At 42.9% G+C, this 25391-nt stretch overlaps 1 protein-coding gene across 8 annotated transcripts in view; it reads left to right on the top strand.

Moving 5' to 3' along the window:
• The window catches only part of PRR5L (proline rich 5 like), a 158308-nt gene that overhangs the window by 15620 nt on the left and 117297 nt on the right, over positions 1 to 25391 (top strand). Inside the window, exon 2 of one of the 8 annotated variants that reach the window (XM_027562644.1) lies at positions 25252 to 25314. The exons of the other annotated variants lie outside the window; for them this stretch is intronic. The gene's annotated coding sequence lies outside the window, so the exon portion shown is untranslated. The remainder of the gene's footprint in view (positions 1 to 25251; positions 25315 to 25391) is intronic. 8 annotated transcript variants of the gene reach the window in all.

The following is a 25391-nucleotide window of genomic DNA, read 5'->3' as shown; positions in this document are numbered from 1 at the left end:
CTGCACCAGGTCTTAGTTTTAGCATGCAGGATCTAGTTCCATGGCCAGGGATCAAACCCAGGCCACCTGCATTGGGAGCTTGGAGTCTTAACAACTGGACTGCCAGGGAAGTCCCTCAGTTCCTCACTATTTTTTAATAAGCAGAGCCGTTTGGCTCTGCCCCAGGTCCAGTGCATGAACTTACCCAATCAAAAGCATCATAGCCCAACAACCCCAACTTGATTCATCGTATGAATCAAGATGCTGCTCTCCCAAAGGGGCATCAGAGCACCTTGTTGTTGGTTAGTCACTAAGTTGGGTCCAACTCTTTGCAACCCTATGGACTGCAGCACACCAAGCTTCTCTGCCCTCCACTATCTCCAGTTCAGTTCAGTTCAGTCACTCAGTCGTGTTCGACTCTTTGTGACCCCATGGACTGCAGCACACCAGGCCTCCCTGTCCATAGCCAAGTCTCAGAGTTCACTCAAACTCATGTCCATTGAGTCAGTGATGTCATCCAGCCATCTCATCCTCTGTCGTCCCCTTCTCCTCCAGTAATTCTATCTCCAGGAATTTACTCAAACTCATGTCCATGGAGTCAGTGATGCTATCTAATCATCTCATCCTCTGGCACTCCTCCTTTTGCCTTCAATCTTTCCCAGCTTCAGGGTCTTTTCCAATGAGTCAGTTCTTCACATCAGGTGGCCAAAGTATTGGAGCTTCAGCTTCAGCATCAGTCATTCCAATGAATACTCAGAGTTGATTTCCTTTAGGATTGACTGGTTTGATCTTGCAGTCCAAGGGACTCTCAAGAGTCTTCTCCAGCCCCACAATTTGAAAGCAACAATTCTTCAGCCCTCAACCTTCTTTATGGCCCAACTCTCACATCCGTGGGCTTCCCCGGTGGCTTGGCTGTAAAGAATCTGCCTGCAATGCAGGAGATGTGGGTTGGATCCCTGAGTCGGGAAGATTCCCTGGAGGAGAAAATGGCAACCCACTCCAATATTCTTGCCTGGAGAATTCCATGGACAGAGGAGCCTGGTGGGCTACAGTCCTTGGAGTCGCAAAGAGTCAGATACCACCGAGCGTGCACAGATGCACTCACATCTGTACACTGCAGCATTCAAAGGCCCATTGCTCAATTGGAAACCTACCACTCTGTTCTTTACCAGCTGTGTGATGGCAAGCAAGGTACATGAGTTCTCTGAATCCCAGGATGATCACCTAAGAAATGAAGATACTGATAGGGCTAATGGAGCTGTTGTGAAGACAAAGTGAAATCATGCCTGCAAAACACAGAACAGTGACTCGAGTTTAACAGAATTGCCATCTACACTTTTTGAATAAATCATATCCTGAACTCTCACAAAACATAAATGGGATTTCTCTCAGTAGAAAATGGGCATTGATAACTTTTTATGAGATGTGTATGTGCAATAAGAGCACAAAGGAGGAAACAGGGCTATCTAGATGACACTGCGAAATTTTTCTGCAAGTTACTTAATCACTCCGCACATTAGTCTCCTCTGTCGTAATATGGGGATACTAATAGAAGCTGTTTATATGGCTGTGGGAAAGATTAAATCAAATAATGTGCTTAAAGACAAAGACTTGTGCAATTTAATAGTTTAAGAAACTGTAGCTATTATTATTAAAAGCTTATGCCTTGAATCGAACTATTAGGCTGGGAAAGTATATTTGTCTTCTCTCCTGGTATAAAATTCACATTTGAAAAGTTCAGATGTATTGAGAAAATCCCAATGCTATTTTACAAAAAGCTTTAGTCAAGACAGAAATTGATTAATTTAAGCTGATAGCTCTGGCTTTAGAAATTTTAAATCAGTACACAATTCATAAACTTCCTAATGGTTCTCTCTTGATATTTAGTTTTGGAAATTGTAACTTCTTTGGGGGCTGTTAGCTTTATAGTCGTTTCCTTTCTTCAGCTACGCATGAAGAAATAATTCTGGGCATGAGCCAATAGCCCAGCACTCCTGACCAGTGTTCCCTTTGATTTTGTGTAAATTGTGAGCCAATGACCATTTTCCAAAGACAACTCATTAGGAAGATAGAATATGCATGAGTATAGTTTAGTTTGGAATCAAATAAGGCTTGCAACAAATTTAATATGACTGTAAAGGATATGCAAAACCAACCTGTGCTGTGGGGTAATTAGACATAAATAGAGTTCACACAGATGACCGTAGTTACCTTGCCGCCAAACTAGTCCTTTCAGGAGTGGCTACCAGAGGGATGGGTTTGTTAGGAGCAGAAAGGAGCTTCCGAGCACCTGTGAATTTTCCTAAACCCAGAGCATCCAGATGTCTCTCCTTTGGGATGGGATCTGGGGCACCTAAAAGTTTGTTGTTTAGGACCAGGATGTGATGAAATCAACTTCCTCCTGCCTCTTACAGGGGTTTGACTGCAAGGGAAGTTTATTAGTCTAGGCAGGGGTCAGCAAACTTTTTGTGTAAAGAACCAGATAATAAATGTTATAGGCATTGAGGGCCATATGGATCTGCTGATACTTTAAAGTTGACCTGTCTTTACACTTAGAAATGTCTCTTAATAGTAGCCCTCCCTGGTGGCTCAGATGGTAAAGAATCTGCCTGCAATGCAGGAGACCTGTGTTCAATCCCTGGGTTGGGGAGATCCCCTGAAGAAGGAAATGGCAACCCACTCCAGTATTCTTGCCTGGGAAATCCCCTGGACAGAGGGGCCTGGTGAGCTATGGACCATTCAGCCACAAAAGAGTCGGACAAGACTGAGCGACTGAACAACAACAATTTGCATTCCCATGAGACTTCTTATGAGCAGTTCAGTTATCATTCTGGTTTCTGGTGGTTTTCGTTGGTGTCTCGGAAGTGAGTGATGCGTTTGTATGCTTTTCATATACTAATTAGCCATTCGAATACCCTCTTCCGGAAAGAGTCTGTTGAAGTTTCTTACTCATTTGCCGAAATTCTTCATGGAGTCTAGATATGAGAACTTTAGCTGTGATAGGTGCTTTCTGATAAACAGAAGTCCCTGATTTTAATGCAGTTCTTTTTATCAGTCTTTGTTTTATCTTTTAAAGTTCACCGATTTAAGTAAATTATTTGCTACTATTTTTACCACCTTGCTTAGGACACTACATACAGCTGATCCATACATACCATTTAGGACCATTGCATTAGATAGCTAATTTCCTTCCAATCCTGAGATGTGATGAATCCATGAAACCCTGATAGTTTGGGTTCATTTACATCATCTCTGGAAAGGGAGGATATGGACGTGTGGGGCTGCTGTCAGCTATGAGTCACTAAGGACCCTGAGGGTGGGAGTTTTGGAGTGCTCAGCCTGCACTAGGACGGGCGCACAGGGACATATGTGACATAAGTCATGCAGTGAGAGGGAGGTGTGGGCAACACGCACAGCCAGGGACGTGTCTGGGATATCCGGAAAAGTGGAGAGGAATTACGAAGGAGTGGATCACAGCATACATCAGAGAGAAGGAAGATGGGAGAAAGGCAGAAAAGGAGGTTTAAATTTGGTAACAAGTGTCAGAGACTCAAATATAACGAAAGAAGATGTTCTTGGGAGGTTCGCCGGTTGAGAACCGGTTTCCTTTAATTACCCTCCCTGCTGCACCCCCTCCACACCTTTTATCCTTTTACTAGAGCAGTCCTGATAGTCCAAATCGTATAGCAATAACTTTGTAAATAATAGAAGCACTTAATACTCATCACTTTTTTCTCTCCTGATGGAAAATAAAATGGGTTATTAACTCTTCAATAGGTACTATATGAAAAAAAAAGGAGGAATAAAGGAAATTTAGAACCAGAAGCAAGCATTGTGAGGAATATATATCCCATGTCAAGATTATAGAACTAGTCTAGCCTAAATCTCTTTTTTGCTTTGAGTATTCTGTGTAGGTCATATTGGAAGGTCCTTTCTATCAGACAGAACTCTTGTTTGCTGTGACTGAAAACCCAACTTGGAGGCTTCCATGATAAAAGGAAAATTCTGATCCTAATAACCAAAAAGTTTAGAGTGGATGCTGGCCTCCAGTGAGGCAATTTCTAGCTGCCCAAATGACGTCATTGAGGATTTTCTCCACATCCTCATGCTGCCTTTGTTATTGTGGATTTCGTCCTTTGCTTAGATGCACACTTGCCTCTGCTGGCGGCTTCCTGCTCTCTTATCATGAGAACAACAGAACTAACCCAGTTAGAACCCTCAACCCACACTGGACTCAGGAATACTGGGAATCTCTTCTCGAGCCTCCAGCTGAAGACCTAGGATTCGCAGCTCTCATTGGTCCACAGTGGGTCACGTGCTCATGCCACGCCCAATCACGTGGCCCAGAGTCTAAGGCAGGCTAATTGTATCAGTCAGGATCCTTCATGGGACTGAGTGTGTGAAGCTGGTCCCACTCAAACTGCACGGCTGAGAAAGGGGGAGGAGTGGATTCTCCAGTGAAAGGAAAGGTGGTGATGCTGAAGGAGCATCAGAGACCAGCCATTAAACCTAGCAAGGGGACGGAGGGCTTCGGGGAAGCCTTGTGAGCAAAGAACAGCCCAGTGATTCAGCAGCTAAAATGCTAAGAAAGCGCAGCTTTCTTTGGTAACTGTTGGAGTCAGGAGACCTGGCTGGATTGTAGCTCCAATGCTTAACACTTAAGTATCCAACCTTTCTTTTTCTCAGATCCCTTATCTGTCCAGTGTGGAAATGATGCCAGTGCTGTTGTTACTATTGGAGTAAATGAGAGAATATTTTCAGACAGATTTTGGGCAATATAAAAAAATATGAATGTGAGTGTATGGTGTTTTTATTACTAAGGATCATAGCAGAAATAAATCTAAATTTAAATAAGCACATCCGTTTAAATTCAACTTCTGAAGCTAATATTTGTGCCAAGTAAAATCAGTAGTGTTGATCATGATAAAAAATACCAACCACTAACATATATCAAGGGTTTACTGTGTGCCAGGTACATTCATTTAACCTTCAAACAACCTTGTGAATTAAGCACTGTTACTGTCCGCATTTTACAGATGAGGAAATTAATCCACAAAAAATAAACAATATTCTCCAGATAGCAATAATAGAGCTGGGATTCAAATCCGGGCATCCTGTCTCTACAATCTGAACTCTGAACCACTATATTATCCATGGTAATAGTGTTGAAACCTACTGCTTTGAAAGTCAAGTGGCAGAGTCAAATTTACCTGCTCCATTTTTGGGTGCTAACATATATAATTCATCAAAATATATTCATGGACTCATTAGCCTATACAAATAAATCGCTAAATAAAAGCATTTATTATCCTGGTATTTTTTCTTGTGGTAACTTGGTTCTCTAGTTTTAACCTATTTATGTGGTAACTTGGTTCTCTAGTTTTAACCTATTTATGTGAATATCCCAAGGCAAAAGCATGTTATTTGTGGGATTACAGCTCATAAAATAGAGTTTAGAATCAAAAGACTAGAATTATAGGCACAGCTCAACCAGTTGCGAAGTGCCGACTCATTGGAAAAGACCCCACCGGACACGACTTAGCAACTGAACAGCAGCAACAATCAATTGTCCGCTATAACCATGCCCACATTTCTGTTTCTCATTTGTAGAGACATTGTCCCCTCCGAGAGTGAGCATGGGGCCAAAATCAGATGGTGCAAAGGACTGTCCTTTGAGAGCTTTCCCAGACAGTATAGATCCAAGACATTTCTTAATTTTCTTATTAATAATGCTCCCAGAGACTTGTTATCAATGAACTGTGTTCCATAGTAATGGCGTTTAATATTTATCTGTATTTTCATCATATTGTGCTTTTAATTTTCCTTGGTGTCTGGCCCTCCTACATGGCCTGATTTCTTCCTATGGAACTTTCTGGATTAGCTCTCAGCATGGCCTAATGGGTCACGTTACCTACTTTACCTACTTGAGGAGGCCACCTGAAGTCAGCATAAACCAGTGCTTTATGGAACTCCTTGAGGGACAGTGGGCAGCCTGCATAAGCCCACACATCTGTAGCCTCACAGGGCCTGACTCCAGCCTCCCACTCCTGTTGGAGTCACATGCTGCTTCCCACCTTGACCTGGTTTATCCGTTTTTCCACAGTGGATACTTGTGTGGTATTTTTGTTGTTGTTGTCGTCTATTTACCATCTAATATCTATTTATTTGTGTTCTGGTAAAAGAAGTCTCCATAAGTTTTATGCTGTGCTGGAGCTGGTGAGTAAGAGCTGACTGTTAAGCATAAGCCAGTTGTCAAACATGGCCCTTATTAAAAATTAACTTATATAAACATGCAATTAGTAATAAATGTTCCAAGTTCATCACTTCCTAATTATTTTGCTACACTCTGTTATCATCTTAGCCCTTGAAATATTTATGTCTATGGCGTTTATGGTGGAAATACTATTTAATAGCCTGCTACCATGCATCTCCTCCCAACTCTGCATTGGAAGTCAGCTATGATAGGAGTATTGATGCTAGAAAGTGAAGTCTCTCCGACTTATTCAACTCTTTGCAACTCCACAGTCTGTAGCCCACCAGGCTCTTCTGTCCTTGGGATTCTCCAGGCAAGAATACTGGAGTGGGTTGCCATTTCCTCCTCCAGGGGATCTTACCAACCCAGGGATGGAACTCAGGTCTCCTGCATTGCAGGGAGATTCTTTACCATCTGAGCCACCAGGGAAGCCATTCAGCAAATCTGGTAAATTAAGGCTCCTCATATCCTTACAGAATCCTGATTTACCCCATGCTTAGCTTCAGGGGTGAATCTTTATTGACTTAAACCAATCAGTAAGCCCTGCTCCTCTGCCCATAGGGAAAAGCTGATTTGGGCCAATGAGTTGCTGACCCAAGACTTTTATTTGCCTGTGGAGGGAATAAACTGTTGTCCCTGCTTGGGCTACAACTGCAAGGGGAAAGCTAGTCCAAGAATGAAGCTAATACATGGAGGAAAGCAGGCAGAAGCTGAGAGATGGAAGGTCTGGAGTTTGGAAATATCATCAAGCCCCTCGATCAAGCCACTTGACTTTGATTCCACCTAAATCAGAGATCGGCAGACTTTTCCTATAAAGGGCCTGCTAGAAAAGCTTTCTGTCAGAGCTACTCACCTCTGCTATTACAGTGTAAAAACCATAGAGAGTACATAAACCGGTGGATGTAACTAGGCTCCAATAAAACTATTTACAAGAGTAGGTGGTGAGCAGGATCTGGCCCAAGAGCAACAGTTTGCAGATCCCTCACCTAAGGCACTAAGTGCTTTTTCACTTAAGTATATTGGGCTTGAGTTTCTAACACTTGTACTGAAAAAGCCTTAACTAATCCAGGTTCACAGATTCTAAACTATACAAATTGACTCTGAATTCCTTAAAGAAAAACAGAGATTTGTTATCAAAATAAATGGTAGCTCAAATTTAAATTCCCAGGAGACAGATTCCCATTGTTCTAGCTCAAATCACATGTCCAAGGGAGGGAGACTTTTACCAGTTCTTCCAAGACCACATGCAGGGAGAAGGGGTGGTTTCTACAGCAAAAATCAGGGGGCTATTATCAGATGAACAGGCCCTGGAGGCTTGATCTACTCCATTAAGACAGGGAAAAGTTCCCAAATTAAGCACATTCAGCAGATGCCCTACACATGCCCTCTCTGTCCCTAACATGCTCTGTTGCCCTGGGCAAGAGATGAAACTTCTCTGAGCCTTAATCTTCCAGTACTAAAAGAACGTGATGAACCAGGACTCTAAGGGCTCACCAAGTGCCAAGTTTTGGTGGTTCGTTCCGTATATCAATTATCTTGCCTGTTAATCTCTGACTTAATACTCTGTGCCCTGTGGTTCACCTTTTTGCATAATCATGAGCTTATGGAGCTCCCTCCTGTTACTTAATTTCTGTGAATATGAATTTCCTCATCTGTTATTGGTCCCACCCTGGAAAGTGGTGTAAGGATTAAATTGATATACGCTGAGAAGGCAGTGTGTGTACTTGTTCAAGGTGGGGCTTTGGAGTTAGATGGTATGCTAAGTCACTTCAGTCATTTCCAACTTTTTATGACCCTGTGGACTATAGCCTGCCAGGCTCCTCTGTCCATGGGATTCTCCAGGCAAGAATATTGGAGTGGATTGCCATGCCCTCCTCCAGGGGATCTTCCTGACCCAGAGATCGAACCCACGTCTCTTATGTCTCCTGCATTGGCAGGCAGGTTCTTTACCACTAATGCCACCTGGGAAGCGCCTGGAGTTAGACTAGCAGGACCCAATTTTCCTTTAGCCATTTTTATGGTAGCACTGAGCAGGTTATTTAAACTCTTGGAATCTTTGTTTCCTCATCTGCAGAAGTGGAAAATTTGTAGAACCCTCTTCACAGGAGTGTTGTGTAGATTAAATGAGCTACTGCATATGATACACTTAGTGCAGAGCCTGGCCAAAGATAATCTGTAAAGGGTAATTGTTTATTATGTTTGCTTATAATGATTTTATTCCACTTTTAGAAATAAGTTCCTGATAGAAAATTCCTCCTGCTTCTTACTTTTCTTATTATGGAATTTTCCAAAAGTAATTCTTTGGATTTTGATGCTGTAGGTTGCTTTGGGGTCTTCTCTGGTGGCTCAGCCAGTAAAGAATCTGCCTGTGACACAGGAGACTGGGGTTCGATCCCTGAATCAGGAAGATCCCCTGGAGGGGGAAATGGCAACCCACTGCAGTATTCTTGCCTGGAGAATCCCATGGACAGAGGAGCCTGGTGGGCTGTGGTCCATAGGATTGCAAAGAGTCGAACACGACTGAAGCGACTGGGCGAGCAAGCTTGCTGTTGGTTGCTTTCAGTTATTTCTCTAAACTTATGAAAGTAATCCATGCCTTTAAAAAAATATTGATTTTCTAACCATTAGAGAAAGATACTTCCAGTTAAAATAACTGGCATTGATTGATTGATATGATTGATATGAGAAAGGGCATTTATTGGCCCATGTAATTGCAAAGTCATCTAAGGTTTAATATAGCACTCAAAATTGTCACCAAAGATTCTTTTCTTCCTTTCACTATACTCTGCATTCTGTGAGGACAATTTCATGCTAAAACGATCACAAATCATGGCCAGAAGATGGTTTCCAGTGGATCCAGGGGCTACATGCTTCCTCTACCACATCCTTCAGAAAGAGAAAAGATCTTCTCTGGTGGCTTTCTCAGAAAAACAAGAAAGTGGCTTTCCCATAAGCCTTTATCGCCATACTGTGTGTGCTCAGTCGTGTCCAACTCTTTGTAGCCTCCTGGGCGGTAGCCCGCCAGACTCCTCTGTCCATGGGACTCTCCTGGCGAGAATACTGGAGTGGGTTGCCATTTCCTCCTCCTGGGGATCTTCCTGACCCAGGGGTTGAACCTACGTCTCTGCTGTCTCCTGCATTGGCAGATGGGCTCTTTACTAGTAGCGCTACCTGGGAAGAAGCCCTGGAACAGATGTCTTTTCAAGCCTCATTTGCCCAGATGAGGTCTTGATCTCATACCCGAGAGAAGTTATGCCTCAGAGGTTTTGCCCATCACTAGCCAAATATGACTCCCCTCTGAAGCTGCCTGACTGTCCACACTGCACACGGAGGATGCCAAAAGACGCAGGCTCCAGGGAACGTACACCAGGACTGAATGGCAAGCACTGAGCTCTGGTGCGTCCCCACCACGTCTGCCAGGATCCTCTGTGTTGTTTCTAGGTCTGTGTATTCATTTAGGGCTCCCACGACAAAGAACCACATATGAACCACATATGAACCACAAAGAACAACATACATCGATTTCCTCCCAATTCTGGAGGCTAAAGATCCAAGATCAAGCTGATGTCAGGCCTGGTTTCTTCTGAGGCTTCACTCCCTGGCTGGCAGGTGACTTCTTTCTCCGTCTCTTCACCTTGTCTTCCCTCCATGTGTGTTTGGTCCTAATCTCTTCTTATGAGGATGCCAGTTACATTAGATTAGGACCTACCCTAAGAACGTCATTTTACCTTGACCTCTTGAAAGGCTCTATGGTCAATATGGTCACATTTTGAGGTTCTAGGGATTAGGACTTCTACATATGAGCTTGGAGGTGGGAGTGAGGGACACAGTTCAGCCCATAACAGTTCCCAACTTCCAAGATTACTCTTCAGAATAAGTTTTAACCATTTTTAATGGTTTGTGACATATCTATAGTTTCATAATAATTCCAAAAACATTCTTTGACATGAACCTATCTTGACTTTGCCTAAGAGATTATAGCAGCTGTTTTATTCATGATATATAACAGTCAGGAAATGTTTCATACAACTGATAATTTCACCTTGGAAAAGTTTTGAGGCAGGTGTTACCAGTAATTCGAGTTCCTATTTTTAAAAGGTAAAATGCACCAATATACCCAACATTAATTCTTGGTGAATCTCTCAAAATGGATTGATAATAAATATAATCCCAGAAAATGGGATGATTTAACATAATGGTTTATTAATAAGTATTGTTGGTTTAGTCGCTAAGTCATGTCCAATTCTTGTGACCCCATGGACCATAGCCATCCAGATTCCTCTGCCCATGGGATTCTCCAGGCAAGAATACTGGAGTGGGTTGCCATTTCCTTCTCCAGGGCACCTTCCCAACCCAGGAATCAAACCTGGGTCTCCTGCATTGCAGGTAGATTCTTTCCCACCACCAACATAATGGTTTAGAGTAAACTGTGGCAGCTATTATTTTCATCTGCCTAACATACTTTGGTATACCATTTCTTTGGGAAATTTTCTCTACTGCACGTGACCTTTGAGTATTTGAGTCAAATCATTGCCTACCCCACCCACCACTGAGCACCTCCTGCCTCATCACAGATTTAAACAGGTGGTAGCATCCTTGGGACAAGGTGATTGTCTATCCTTGAAGGACTGGACACATGACTCATGTCAGTACTTAGCTGGATGTTAGGAATTGGAGGGGCAGGGTAGCCCTCCTATTGTGGCTTGGACTGAGTCCCAACAAAAAGATATATTGAAGTTCTAATCCCTGATATCTGTGAACATGACCTTATTTGGAAATATGGTCTTTACAGTTACAATCAAACTAAGATAAGGTCATTGTTGGTTAGGGTGGGCCCTAATCTGACCAGTGTCCTTTCAAGAAGAGAAGAGAGACAGAGACACATGAGGACAACCCCAAATGAGGATGGAGCAGAGGCTGTAGTGATGCCATAAGCAAGTAGAGTCTACAGGCCAAGAAACACTGAGGATTGCCAGAAACACCAGAAGCTGAGAAAGACACAGGGCAGATTCTCCCCAAGAGCCCTCGGAACATGTCCATATGGCCCCTTGATTTCAGACTTCTTCCTGCCAGAGCTGTGAGAAGCTAAATTTCTGTTATTTTAAGCAATCCAGTTTGTGGTATTTTGTTACGGAAGCCTTAGGCAATATATACTCTTCCCATTCTCTCATTTCCTTTGGCCATGCCACGAGGCAAGTGGCATCTTGGTTCTCTGACCAGGCATCAAACCCATGCCCTCTGAAATGGAAGCACAAAGTCTTAACTACTGGATCACCAGGGTAGCCCCTCTTTTTAGAATTTTAGAAAAACATGAAAAATTTAAAAGGAGAAAATAAACCATCTACATTCTCACTATTTAGAAAAAATCATTATGACTTTTGAGATACGTCTTTTCATTTTCTCTACAAAAGCAAAAATCTGATTATAGGGAACCAGTTTTTTACCTTTTTCACCTGTTATGAACATTTTCTATGTTAGTATTCTTCAGCAACATCATTTTTCATGACAGCATAATATTCCAACATAGTTCTTCACCATGAGTTATTTAACTCACTGTTTACTGATAGTCATTTTAATTGTTCTCTGTGTTCTGACATTATAACACCCCCACTGGAACAAATATCCTTTTAGTGATCTTTACACATATCTGGGATTATTTCCTTAGGATGGATTTCTATGAGTGCATTGTTGACATTAGCAAAAATGACAATTTTTTTTAATAGAGTAAACCCTTTTATTACTTTGGATCTGTATTCCAAATTGCTTTCCAAAAAGTTTGTATTAATTTACACTACTGGCAATGATGTATGCCATTTTATTTTACTTTTAATTATTTAAAATATCAAACATGCAAAATTCAGATAGTATTGTGAACCCTCATGTCTCTATTACCTAACTTTAATAATTATCATTTTGCTATTCTTGTACAGTTTGCATCCCCTTTTCCCACATTATACATTATTTTTTCTTTCCTGATGTGAAGTAAATTATAGATGTCATAGCTTTTCATAGGGCTTCCCTGATAGCTCAATTGGTAAAAAAAAAAAAAAAAATTCATTTTTGCAAACATCAACAATGCACTCATAGAAATCCATCCTAAGGAAATAATCCCAGATATGTGTAAAGATCACTAAAAGGATATTTGTTCTGGGGGTGGGGTGGATGGCAGTTATAATGTCAGAACACAGGAAACAATTAAAATGACTATCAGTAAAAAGTGAGTTAAATTTAGCTTTTCATCCATAAATCCTTTAGAACGTATCTCCAGTAGCAAAGAACAAAAACACTCCAACTCAAACCAATAACACACACAATTAATACAATCCATTCAACTTCCTCATATTAAAAAAAAATTAATAGTTGCTTTATTGGAATCAAGATCCAAACCAAAGTTGCCCTTGGTTGATCTACCTCTTGTGCTGTTTAATCATTAACAGTTTCCCTTGTCCTCTCTTTCCCATTTCCTCCCTGCCACCCCCAAATTCCATTTATTTGAAGTCCCTGGTTCAATCACTTATCCTATATTACTCATTTAGATCCTATTCCTCATTTGACTGACCATACCCTTTGCGGTCCTTAACATCCTCCTCTGTCTCCCATCTCCCCACCAGGTGGCAGGTGGTCCTGGATCCTTTAGACTGTTTCTCTTAAAGTTGCTAAGCTCTTGAAATGACTTTTTAAATGTCCCCTGGAAAGACTAGAACTATTTAAAGAATCTAAACCATCCTTAAGGACCCAATTAAATGTCAGGGTAAGTGATTGTTAAAACCTGGCTTTAGTTAGGAGCAATAAAAATAAAACCCTGTTATCCTCGTCTGGGTAAATTCCCCTAGAGACCAGTGGAAGATGAAATACAGAGGTGGTATGAACTCTTTAAGACATAAGCCAAAGTCATTCTATATTTACTAAATTTGTTTTCTAGCTCTGTGCTCCACAGCTGGATCCATCGGATAAACAGCAGAATGATGGTAATACAGGTAGCTATCCATTTAATACCACCCACAAGGCAGTCTCAATTTGAATCAATCTTCTGGGGAGAAAAATACTTTTCTTCTGCTCTCTTTATGCTCAGCGTTTGGAGCTCTGCAAATTAATCTGACAAAATATAGATTAGCAAGAGAAAAGGCAGATTTTTATTCACATGTGGGAGTTCACAGAAAAATGTGACTCAAGGAGGCACAATTTGGAGTTTGTAAACCAACTTAATAGAGGATGAGGAGGAAGAGAAGGGCAATTATGGAAAAACAAACAACATTTAGAAAAGATAAATGGGCCCTTAGGAATTACTTGAGAGAGATGATCTGTTTGTAATCATGTGAATTTAGATAATTTCTCATCCTCAGGCCAACTTCTCACCTCCAGTGACAGGAGTCAGTCTTCCCTGGTTGTGATTTCCTGGGGGCAGAGGTTTATGAAAATGTAATTCTTTGGGAAGGGTCTCCTTGTACGTAGATAAGGGGAATTCAGAACAAAGACTCTTCACCGTGGTATATTCCAGATCCCTTCATTTATCCCATCTGAAACCTCCCTAGAAGTTTCACAGATAAGGAGCTGAGTTATTAATGGACTGGCTCCCATCCCACTAAGCCAACCTCTCAGTCCTGGGAACAAATCAGTCCAGTTTAACAGCTGTGTGTCATTGCAGGTGGTAATGGTGTAGAGGGAAGTAGGGCCAAAGCAGGCCTTTATATGGCTTCCCTGATGGTGCAGTGTGAAGAATCCACCTGCCAATGCAGGAAACATAAGAGACATGAATTCCATCCCTGGACTGGGAAGATCCACTGAGAAGGAAATGGCAACCTACTCCAGTCTTCTTGCCTGAGAAGTCCCACAGGCAGAGAAGCCTGCTGGGCTACAGCCCGTGGGGTCGCAAAGAGTTGGACACGATTGAGCGGCTAAACAACAGCAAATGGTGCAAGCGATGAGGACAGTTAATGAGGAGCATTTCTGTGGAAACAAAAGAAAAACAAAGATTAATGGTTGGAACTGACTGCAGAACCCATTTTTCTCCCCTTTCTTCTCTTCTCTCCAGTTTTCTTCTTAATCCAAAGTACAGCCAGTTTAGATTTCTAAATATTGAGCTCAAAATATCTTTGGGTAGTAGTGTGAAGATGGCAGCTGGCAACATCATGGTCATGGTTATTCCCCAGAGGGGACCACAGAAGATGCAGCCTTCAGGTGAGCTTTCTGAGTGGTGCACGCTGTTCATCCAGTTCAGTTGAGCGGTGCACACTGTTGTGGTGATAAATCTTTTGAAGTTATGTCAAGTCGTCCAGTTCAGTGTGCAGGGCTTTGGGAAAAGGACATCTTAGGTCTCAGTGATGCCAAGACAAGAAGGTAAGAGAAAAATTGGAAACATTAATTACTGACGAAATGTGTGAGATACCAGGATCCCGTTTAGAAAGTGGAGAAATAGGCTCAATGAACAGAACTAGAATCTGATAACCCACAAGAATTGATTGTAGTTGTTCACTGAAACATAAAGTTTCTCTGTACAATCACTCCCATTCCGATCAAAGACAATCAAAGTAAAGCTTGCTCTTATTTTCAATATAAGAAATGGGCTGGGGAGCAGCATGCGTTAACATATTTGTGTTTTTCATTTAATTGGGGAGACAAGACTGTGTTGATCTACCTGAGGGACAATCCAGATACAGTGTGGTCTACTTCAGTGGAAGCTTTGACAGGATAATTATAGGATATTAATAAATCCAGAAAAACAAGTTCTCCATAGGGCAACTCTCGGTCTGCCAACTAGATAATAAGCAAAAGTGAAAGCCACTTTTCTTTATAAATATTCTCTTTTCAAAGTGTCCTTGCTAGTTAATCCAAATAGTGGATTTTCTTTTGTTCATGCCTGTATTCCGAGCGTCTAGCACAGTGAGGGGCACACAACAGGTGCAATATAACAGCCCATGAATGAATGAGTGTCTTCTCTCATTTAATGCTTACAGCAACTCTAGCACATAAACGATTATCCCCAATTGTCGTGTAGGTGAAGAAGAAGCCAAGGCACAAGGTTGCAGAGCTGGTGATTGAAGGAGCCAGGATTTAAACTGAGGAAGTCTAACTCAGGAGCCTCCTTTTAAAATATTATATGATATTATCTGATTTTCTCTGGCCTGGTCTGAGCCACCAAGGCAAGATTTTAGTTGGATCAATTAATAAGCAGTAACTTTTTTCAACATTATCAAAATACATCATATTCCATGTATATTTTACTTTTTAATCCCAGTTCCTAGAATGATTTTTCCCTCAAAACAGGTTTCAACATACGCTCATTTGTGATGGCTAATTGTATGCATCAACTTGACTGGCCAGAGGTTACCCAGATAATGGTCAAATATTATTCTGAGTGTATCTGTGGGAGTGTGTATTTTGGATGAGATTAACATTTGAATCCATAGACTAAGTAAAGCAGGCTGTGCTCCCTAACGTGGGTGGTCCTCATCCAATCAGCTGAAGGCCTGAATAACACAAAAACAGCGGAGTAAGATCGAAATCTCTCTCAACCTGCCTGTCTTTGAGCTGGGACATTGGTCTTCTTTGACCTTTGGACTTGGACTAGGACTTGGAACTATCCAATTGGTTCTTCTGGGTTTCCAGCTTGTCAACTGCAGATCTGGGGATTTCTCAGCCTCCATAACTGTGAGAGCCAATTCCTTCTTATATATATAATTCTGCTAGTTCTATTATAATTCTAATGAGTGTTAGTCAGTCATGTCTGACTCTTTGTGACCCCATGAGCTGTAACCTGCCAGACTCCTCTGTCCATGGAATCATCCAGGCAAGAATATTATTAGTCCTGTTTCTCTGGATAATTCAACTAATACACTCATTTGTTCATTTTGCCTAAACTACTGCATTAACTGGAGAAGGAAATGGCAACCCACTCCAGTATCCTTGCCTGGAAAATTCCATGGATGGAGGACCCTGGAAGGCTACAGTGCATGGGGTCACAGAGTCGGACACGACTGAGCAGCACTTACTTACTTATTTACTCACTTACTGCATTAACCTCCTCTCTGAGCTTTCAGCCTTTGGGTTCTCCTTCCTTCCATCCCTATTGCATAGCTGCTTCCAGACTATTCTGGGTTGTATCAGATCAGATCAGATCAGTCACTCAGTCGTGTCCAACTCTTTTCGACCCCATGAATCACAGCATGCCAGGCCTCCATGTCCAGTACCAACTCCCGGAGTTCACTCAGACTCACATCCATCGAGTCAGTGATGCCATCCAGCCATCTCATCCTCTGTCATCCCCTTCTCTTCTTGCCCCCAATCCCTCCCAGCATCAGGGTCTTTTCCAATGAGTCAACTCTTCTCATGAGGTGGCCAAAGTACTGGAGTTTCAGCTTTAGCATCATTCCTTCCAAAGAAATCCCAGGGCTGATCTCCTTCAGAATGGACTGGTTGGATCTCCTTGCAGTCCAAGGGACTCTCAGGAGTCTTCTCCAACAGCACAGTTCAAAAGCATCAATTCTTCGGCACTCAGCCTTCTTCACAGTCCAACTCTCATATCCATATATGACCACAGGAAAAACCATAGCCTTGACTAGACTCCGTACCAAATATTCATCTTATTGTTAGTGTTAGTTGATCAGTTGTGTCCAGCTCTTTGCGATCCCATGGACTATAGCCCACTAGGCTCCTCTGTCCATGTGATTCTCCAGGCAAGAATGCTGGAGTGGGTTGTCATTCCTTCTCCAGGGGATCTTCCTGACCCAGGGATCAAACCTGGGTCTCTCTTGCTGGTGGACTCTGCTATCTGAGCCACCAGGGAATCTTGTTACTCACCAAAAAAATTTCCAATGGTTGCCTGATATCCCAGGATAAAGCATAAAGTCTTTGACTTATGTATCAGTTAGGATTAGGTTTGGCTGCATGTTAAAATACACCCCAAATAACAGTGGCTTAAACAGTAAAGTTTATTTCTCTCTTTAGTAGCCATTCAGAGTTAGAATATCTGAGGCTGATGAGGGAGATTGGCTCCTTCCTTCCTTCCTGCCAAAAGCCTTAGCATTTTGCCTCAAGAGCTAGGATGGCTGCTAAAGCTCCAGCCATTGTGTCAATATCCCAGAATTTAAATCTCATTAAGTCTCAACTAAAATCAGAATCTAGTCACATGGCTGCACCCAGCTACCACTGAGGCTGAGAAGTATAGTATCAATATATTTTGGGTAAATAAACTAAGAATTTTGTTTGAAAGGAAGGAGAGACATCTAGCAATCTCTACCATAGCCTGCCTTTGAAGGCCTTCTTCAATAAAGTGTCAATCCAGCTTTCCAGATTTCCTTTACCTACTAACTGTTCTGACCACTCTGCCCCCATCGAATTCCTCTGCTCACTGTCTCTGAAACACACCTAGTACTTTGTCACTGTCTCTCCATTTACTCAGCCCTCATGGAATGTGTTTTTGCTTCATATCCAAGCCACACCTTTGTTTCCTTGAGATTTTCCCCTGACTGCATCTGAGTTGATTTCTTCTGAAACTGAATATTCAATGGAATTGTATTTGACTCTCAGATATTCATACCCTTCTGCTTCAGATTGACCTTCTTTTGATGACTTGAGCAGCATTAATTTTTCATTGTTAATTTTTCACACATTTAGGTCTTGCTTCTCCCCACCACTCCCTGAGGACAGGAGACCCTTATTCAATGAACACTGTGCTCCATGCTGGGGATTTAGTAGTAAGTAAGATTTAGGGCCTGTCCTCAATGTCCTAGTATTTCCCATGGAGTCTGGTTTTAAAACTCAGATCCATTAAGTTATTCATAACTTTCTGTTTCTTTGTGAGTAATAAGAGCTAACATTTATTTAAATGATGGTTACTTATATCAATAATAATATTTCTTGAGTAATTATGATGTGGTAGGTCCTATGCTAACTTTTCTCATATATCACTTCATTTCTTTCTAATGCAGCTGTCACTGCAGAATGGAGGAGACCAAAGCCATGCAGCTTCCAGGAAATACAGAGATGGATGAATTGCTTTTGCATCCGAAGTAGTATTTGACAATCAAAAAGGAGGACAGGGGACAGGGGTGAGCAGCTGAGACTCGAATGGGCAGTGGTAGGTTGGCACTGCTGAGCCCGGGGGCATTCAGTAAGGAAAAGGCATCCCAGTCCAAGCAAGCTTCCTGCTGGGACAGGGTGGCAGATAAAGTCCAGATTGTGAATGGCTATTTACAGGATGCAGGCACTATTAATTTTTACAAATAAAAACGAGGCACAGACAAGTAAAGTTACCTGTTCAAAGTCACATAGCTGAAAGTGGGTAGAGCCAGGATGTAATCCACAAAGCTTGATGCCTGAGGCCCAGCTCTTGGTCCTGTGTTAAGATGGTGACTGGAAAGTAAGGGTAAGTCTGGTGATTCAAAGATTTAGTGACATCCTGTAAGCAGCCACCCACAATCTGGATTTTATCTGGCACCTGTCCCAGCAGGAAGCTTGCCTAGACTGGGATGCCTTTTCCCTACTGAGTGCCCCTGGGCTGGGCACTGCCAACCTACCACTGCCTATTTGAGTCTCAGCTGCTCACCCCTGTCCCCTGTTCTCCTTTTTGATTGTCAAATACTACTTTGGATGCAATAAAAGCAATTCATCCACCTCTGTATTTCCTGGAAGCTGCATGACTTTGGTCTCCTCCATTCTGCGGTGACGGCATGGAGTAAGTAAGGAGAGGCTGCCGTCTGCAGGCCCCAAGCTGCATCAGACCCACTGATTGTCCTGTGCAGTCCAGCATTTCATGTTTTTTTAAATTCATCATCAGCATTCACAACTTAGAAGATGTCACACAAAATCTGGACATGGGGAGCTTCTTTTGAAAAACTGGAAGATTTTGGAAACACTGGGTCTGTATGCCCACAGGTTCAGGCTGTCTAGTTCAGATGGAGCACTTTCTGTCTAAATTGGCATAGCATCCCCCTCCCTATTACCCAGACACCTTTATCCACATTAATTTTCCTTACCAGCCAGCAGCACATAGCATAGGTATGTGGCACTATATGTCAGACACTGAACTAAGGGCTTCACCTTTCTTTGTCACAGTCACCTTTGGAAGAGGTACTGTTATTAACCCCATTCTACAGATAAGAACATGAAGGTCCATACTAAATGTAGTGTCAGGGCTGGAACTCTTAGCAAGACATTCTAGCCCCACAGTCTTAGCTTTTAAGCACCACCTCTGTGTCTCACGGAGAAGGCACTGGCAACCCACGCTAGTACTCTTGCCTGGAAAATCCCATGGACAGAGGATCCTGGTAGGCTGCAGTCCATTGTGTCGCTAAGAGTTGGACACGACTTAGCGACTTGACTTTCACTTTTTACTTTCATGCATTGGAGAACAAAATGGCAACCCACCCCTGTGTTCTTGCCTGGAGAATCCCAGGGACAGAGGAGCCTGGTGGGCTGCCGTCTATGGGGTCGCACAGAGTCGAACACGACTGATACAACTTAGCGGCGGCAGCAGCTCTCTCACTATGGATTAAGATTTATCTCCCTGCTCCAAAAGAGGTTGGACGGGGGAGCAGGGAAGGAAGCTGGCCCTTATGCAGCCTAAAGTTGACACACTGAAAATCCAAACCCATAGAGTTAATTTCCTGTACAAATAACAAGCCATCAGGGAAAGGTTGCTTTTCCTTATTGCTCTGAACAAAACTAACCTTGACCCAAAGGAAATCAGGGCGTAGAAAGAAACCAGTAAGCACCTGCCAGGGGTTTTGGGGCCATCGGAGAGCCTGCTGTGGTGGAGAGTTTTTCCTTATCTCGTTTTCCCTCCCTTCCCTTGGAACACGGAGAATTAATTAATTCTATTAAGCCTCCATCCAACTCTCACTTGAAACATTAGCCCATGAACAAGTGTAATCCATCTCCATCCTGATTGTCTCCCAGGGAGGGAGGTAAGGATGAAATATGATGACTTCAGCCTTTGTGAAGGTGTCCACCGTGGTCGCCCAGCCTGTCTGAGTCTCACCATGCTGCGGACCCACAGGGAGATGAATGGAGCCTGAAGCACAGAGAGAAATTCATTTTGTTAGGCTAGCTGCCTGACAGCCTTGCAACAGAGCCCTCTTCATAGGCTTTGAGGAAAAGGCAGGGGAAGTATGGCTGGTTCAGACGGTTGATGTCCGTCTCAAGACCCACCCAGGAAGTGTCTCTGAAGCTATTCATTGAGCACTTCCGGCTGCCAGGCCCTGTGGGTGCAAAGACGGACAAGTCCATGGCATAGTTAGAGTAACCATAAGGTTCCAGACTAGGGCACTGCGGAGCATGAAGAACGCTGGCTTAAACTGGGACTCTCAGGGCTAACTGATGGAGAAGGCAATGGCACCCCACTCCAGTACTTCTGCCTGGAAAATCCCATGGATGGAGGAGCCTGGAAGGCTGCAGTCCATGGGGTCACTAAGAGTTGGACATGACTGAGCAACTTCACTTTCACTTTTCACTTTCATGCCTTGGAGAAGGAAATGGCAACCCACTCCAGTGTTCTTGCCTGGAGAATCCCAGGGACGGGGGAGCCTTGGTGGGCTGCCATCTATGGGGTCACATAGAGTCAGACACGACTGAAGTGACTTAGCAGCAGCAGCAGGGCTAACTGAGACATATGGTCACAGTAAGCCAAGCCACTAAGAGCCCTCACAGGTCTGGATTTCTTGATTCTGAAGCTGGCTGTGACCATGGGCAAGTTAACCTCTGAGCCTGTTTCTCATTGTCCAAAATGGGAATGATCCCCAGGAATCTTCCCTCTCAAGAATGTCAAGAGGATTATATCAGCTAATGTAGTGACTGGAATGTGCTGAGGACCCCTTGCCCACAAGACAGGTGCTTGAGGCCACAAAGTTGGGTTCCAAGGATGAAGCTAGCTTTCCTTATCTGAGTGTCAGCTGGGCTTTGCAAAGTGAGAGCTAGTGCCTAACAGCTCTGGAAAATCAAGGGTATTATAGATGGTTAGGGTGGGGAAGAAAAAGAGGAGAAATGAAGAGACAGGCGGAAGAAGAGAGAAGTTTGGGGATGGTAGGGAGAGGAGGTACCTATTGGGAAAAATTTTAAGTCAGTGCTAGCTGGTAACACTGAGAGTCCAAGTCTGCATATTTATCTCTGCTTACGGTCTTCAATGGAGGAGCCATTGCTCACAAATGCCATACTGGAGGCAGATCTTTTGGGTGGGGGTGCTCAGTCACTCAGTCATGTCCAACTCTTTGCAACGTCATAGACTGGAGCCCACCAGGCTCCTCTATTCATGACAGCTCCCGGGCAAGAATGCTGGAGTGGGTTGCATTTCTTTTTCCAGGGGATCTTCCAAGCCCAAGCATCAAACCCTTGTCTCCTGTATTGGTAGGCGGATTCTTTACCACTAAGCCTCCTGAGACGATGCCACAGACTCAAGGTGGGCTGGTGGTGAGACTGAGACCTCTAGTGAAGGCTCATTCCACATGGATTTCGTGAATACCTCGTGCGGATCCACAGGGAGGCTCCATAAATGTTAGTGCTACGATCATTATTAGCTGCCAGGTTCCGTATATCAAGACCAGCCTGGAAATTCAAAGCCGAAAACCAGTGGGGCCTATAGGAGGGGGAAAAGCCCCATGAGAACAAAGGGGAGTTTTGTTTTGTTTTGGTCACAACACACGGTTCCTAGAGAAGGCTAGGATTCAGCAGAGCCATTTAAATCCCAGACCAGCTTTGGGCAGCTCCAGGCCTGCGCTTCGCCTACCGCAGTAGGACCAGCAAGACACAGGAGGCACTCCTCCCGGATCAGTTGTCTGCAGAATGAGAAGAATGTTAATTAATCCTGTTATCTGAGCTGCATGCTTTCTGGCTTAATTCCTCTGATGAAACCACACTAAATGGAGAACTCTCAGAATGCCAAAGCAACCCTTCTAATGGGATTCTTGATGTGCAGTGAGCCCTGGAGTGGGTGAGGGTGGGGGGATAAACTTTTTGACCCTAGGAACCTGGAGATCAGCACTGACTCTCTACTCTGGGTATTCTGACTGAAGACCTTTACCATCCAGGCTTCTTGTCCCATTCAATACAGCCACATTTCAGAAAAGAATGGGAAAATAGAAATTCATTTAAAAAAAAACTTAATCTGTTTGACCTTTTATACAAATAAAACAGCCAATTTTATGTTTATTTCACAAAAATGGGCTTATCAGCAAAAATGGGTTTATTTAGAAATGGCAGAGAATTGAAATTTGAGACAAGCATGCTCTAGCAAAAACCATAGGCACGTTCTGAGAAGCAAAAGAGAAGACTCTTATTTCATAGAGGAAAAGGAGAAGCTGGGACAGCCTGTTGTAAATAAAGAGTCCATTGGAGGAAAGTGGGAGTGCAAAGTGTGGTGACTTTTCATTGGCTGAGTTGCAACAATCTCTCATTGGCTAGGCTGTTGCCAGGCAAGGAGAAAATCCTCCTTCCTCCTGCGGAGGTTCCAAAGTAGTAACCTTCCACTTGGAGATGAAAGGCAGGTCTCTTCCTGTTTGGGATCTGCAGAGAGAAAGAAGTAGGAAGGCAAGAGAGCTTCTGGCGTCCTGATTCTATTTTAAATGAGGTTTCCTCTTTCCACTTTTATAGTTCAAAATCTGTAAGGGAGTACATGGAACCAACGCAAAGTTCAGAATATGGAGCTACTTAGAGTTTTTGCATCAGACTTACTAATCACATAATTTGGTGTGCTTACATGTTTCAGAGCCTTTTTTGCTTTATAGGTGTTATTTGTGTGATTTACTCTAAAACACTGCAACATAGGTCCTGTGATATTTATATATACTTATTTGAAGTGACAGGCTTCCCAGGTGGCTCAGTGGTAAAGAATCTGCCTGCCAATGCAGGAGACATAGGAGACATGGGTTCCATCCCTAGAGTAGGAAAGATCCCCTGGAGTAGGAAATGGCACCCCACTCCAGTAATCTTTTCTGGAAAATTCCATGGACAGAGGATCCTGGCAGGCTACAGTTCAGGGGATGGTAAAGAGTCAGACATGACTGAGTGACAGAGGATGCACACACATTTTAAGTGACACCCTAGGGCAGCAACCATTCTAATCAGGCATCTGCTCTCCATGGGTGGTCAGCTAGGGTTATGTCAGAAAATTATCACTCCAGAAGAGGCCATTTAAAGTACTTTGGCTCCCTTTACCTCTGAGAGACACCAAAATGAGCAAACTAAGTGTCAAAAATAGACTTTCATTGGTGAAATTAGTAGGATGTTGATAAGTGTAATGGATGTTAGAAAGGAGCTCTCAACTTCTATCATTGAGTGGTATTCAAGATTCATAGATTGGCAAGAGTGTTTTATTATTACTATTCCTACCCTTGTGTGAAAAATATGTAAGACTTCAAGTCTTTACCCCTAAATGCATGTGTGTGCACTCAGTCATGTACGACTCTTATGATCCCCACCCCCCATGAACGGTAGCCCTCCAGGCTCCTCTGTCCATGGGATTCTCCAGGAAAGAATACTGGAGTGGGTTGCCATTTCCTCCTCCAGGGGATCTTCTTGACCCAGCAGTCGAACCCGCATCTCTTAGTTCTCCTGCACTGACAGGCCGATTGTTTACCACTGAGCCACTGGGAAGGCCCCTTTTACCCCTAAGTGGCTGTCTATCTATTTGAAGATTTTCTTCATTGAGACTGACTGTAAGGGTTTTACAATCCTATCTCTGAAATATTGTTTCAACTGCCTTGGTGATCCTTTTGATGCAAGATGGTAGTTGGTCTGAGCACCTAAAAAGACAGCTATGCTGCTGCTAAGTCGCTTCAGTCATGTCCAACTCTGTGCGACCGACCCCATAGATGGCAGCCCACCAGGCTCCCCCATCCCTGGGATTCTCCAGGCAAGAACACTGGAGTGGGTTGCCATTTCCTCCTCCAATGCATGAAAGTGAAAAGCGAAAGTGAAGTCGCTCAGTCGTGTCTGACTGTTCGAGACCCCATGGACTGCAGCCCACCAGGCTCCTCCGTCCATGGGATTTTCCAGGCAAGAGTATTGGAGTGGGGTGCCGTTGCCTTCTCCTAAAAAAAGACAGCTATAAGGGACTTCAACTACACATGCAGCACAATTTATAGGAACTGCATCATTCCTGCTCACTGATAGAAGTTTGCAAATGCTGATAGTGTAAGGAAGAGGAAAAAGAAGCCTTCCTCTATCCTTTTAGGGTTAGTACCTAGGATCTGTGAATTAAACTGACCAAAAGATGAACAGGAAAGAAAAGTTATTTTGTATGCACATGGAGGGCCTTAGAGAAAAGAGGTGAAAACTCCTCAAAGAGGCTAGACCTTCGAGCTTATATACTATTTTAATAAAGGGTGATGTATTGTGGAGAAGTGGCCAGACAGGCAAGACAAAGGGAAAGCAGTTTGGGCTTCTAGTGATGGTAAGTTTGGGGAAGGTAAATACATGAGAGAAACTAATGGAAGATAAGGATTGTTTAATAAGGTTTGTTCTGCAGACTCAGGTCTCACAATAATTCTGATATGTAGATACTATTATATGCCCCACTTACTGTTGAATAAACAAGTCTGGAGAGATTGAGTCACTCCAAGGACACAGTCAGGATATAAATCTAGACTATTTGATTCTAAAGTCCATGTTCCTTACACCATGCAGAAATAAGTTTTATGATTTTTTTCTTGATTTTATAATATCACACACTCATAGGAAGACTGGGAAACATATGAATGTATTAAATAGCCTAATTCCACTACTCAGAGAAAGCTGGATTAAGCTTTGACATATTACTTCCAGATTTCTTTTTTAATGCAAATTTAGTTGTGATTGTACATTGCTTATCATCCTGTGTCCTGTTTTACTTGACATGTTATGAACATTTCTTCATATTATTAAAAATTCTCCATTAACACCATTTTAAGGTGAACATAATATTTCACCCTTTGGCTGTGTTATACCATCTGTTATTAGACATTTAACCTTGTTCTGTACTTTACTACCATCAATAACAAGATGGCCATCCCCGAAGGTAATCTCTTGCTTACATTTCTCTGTTTCTTCAGGGCAGGTTCCTGGAAAGGAAATGTCTGGATCAAAGGGCAAGAACATTTAATGGACCTTATGAGGTACTAAAATAGACACCCATGTACCCTGCCTTTGTAAATAACAAAGACCAGCATTTCTTTGTAGGACTCCTATTAAA

The sequence above is a fragment of the Bos indicus x Bos taurus genome, chromosome 15 (assembly GCF_003369695.1).
Source record: "Bos indicus x Bos taurus breed Angus x Brahman F1 hybrid chromosome 15, Bos_hybrid_MaternalHap_v2.0, whole genome shotgun sequence".
NCBI lineage: Eukaryota > Metazoa > Chordata > Mammalia > Artiodactyla > Bovidae > Bos > Bos indicus x Bos taurus.
Note: the sequence above shows the minus strand (reverse complement) of the source record. Positions and strands in the feature narration are given on the sequence as shown.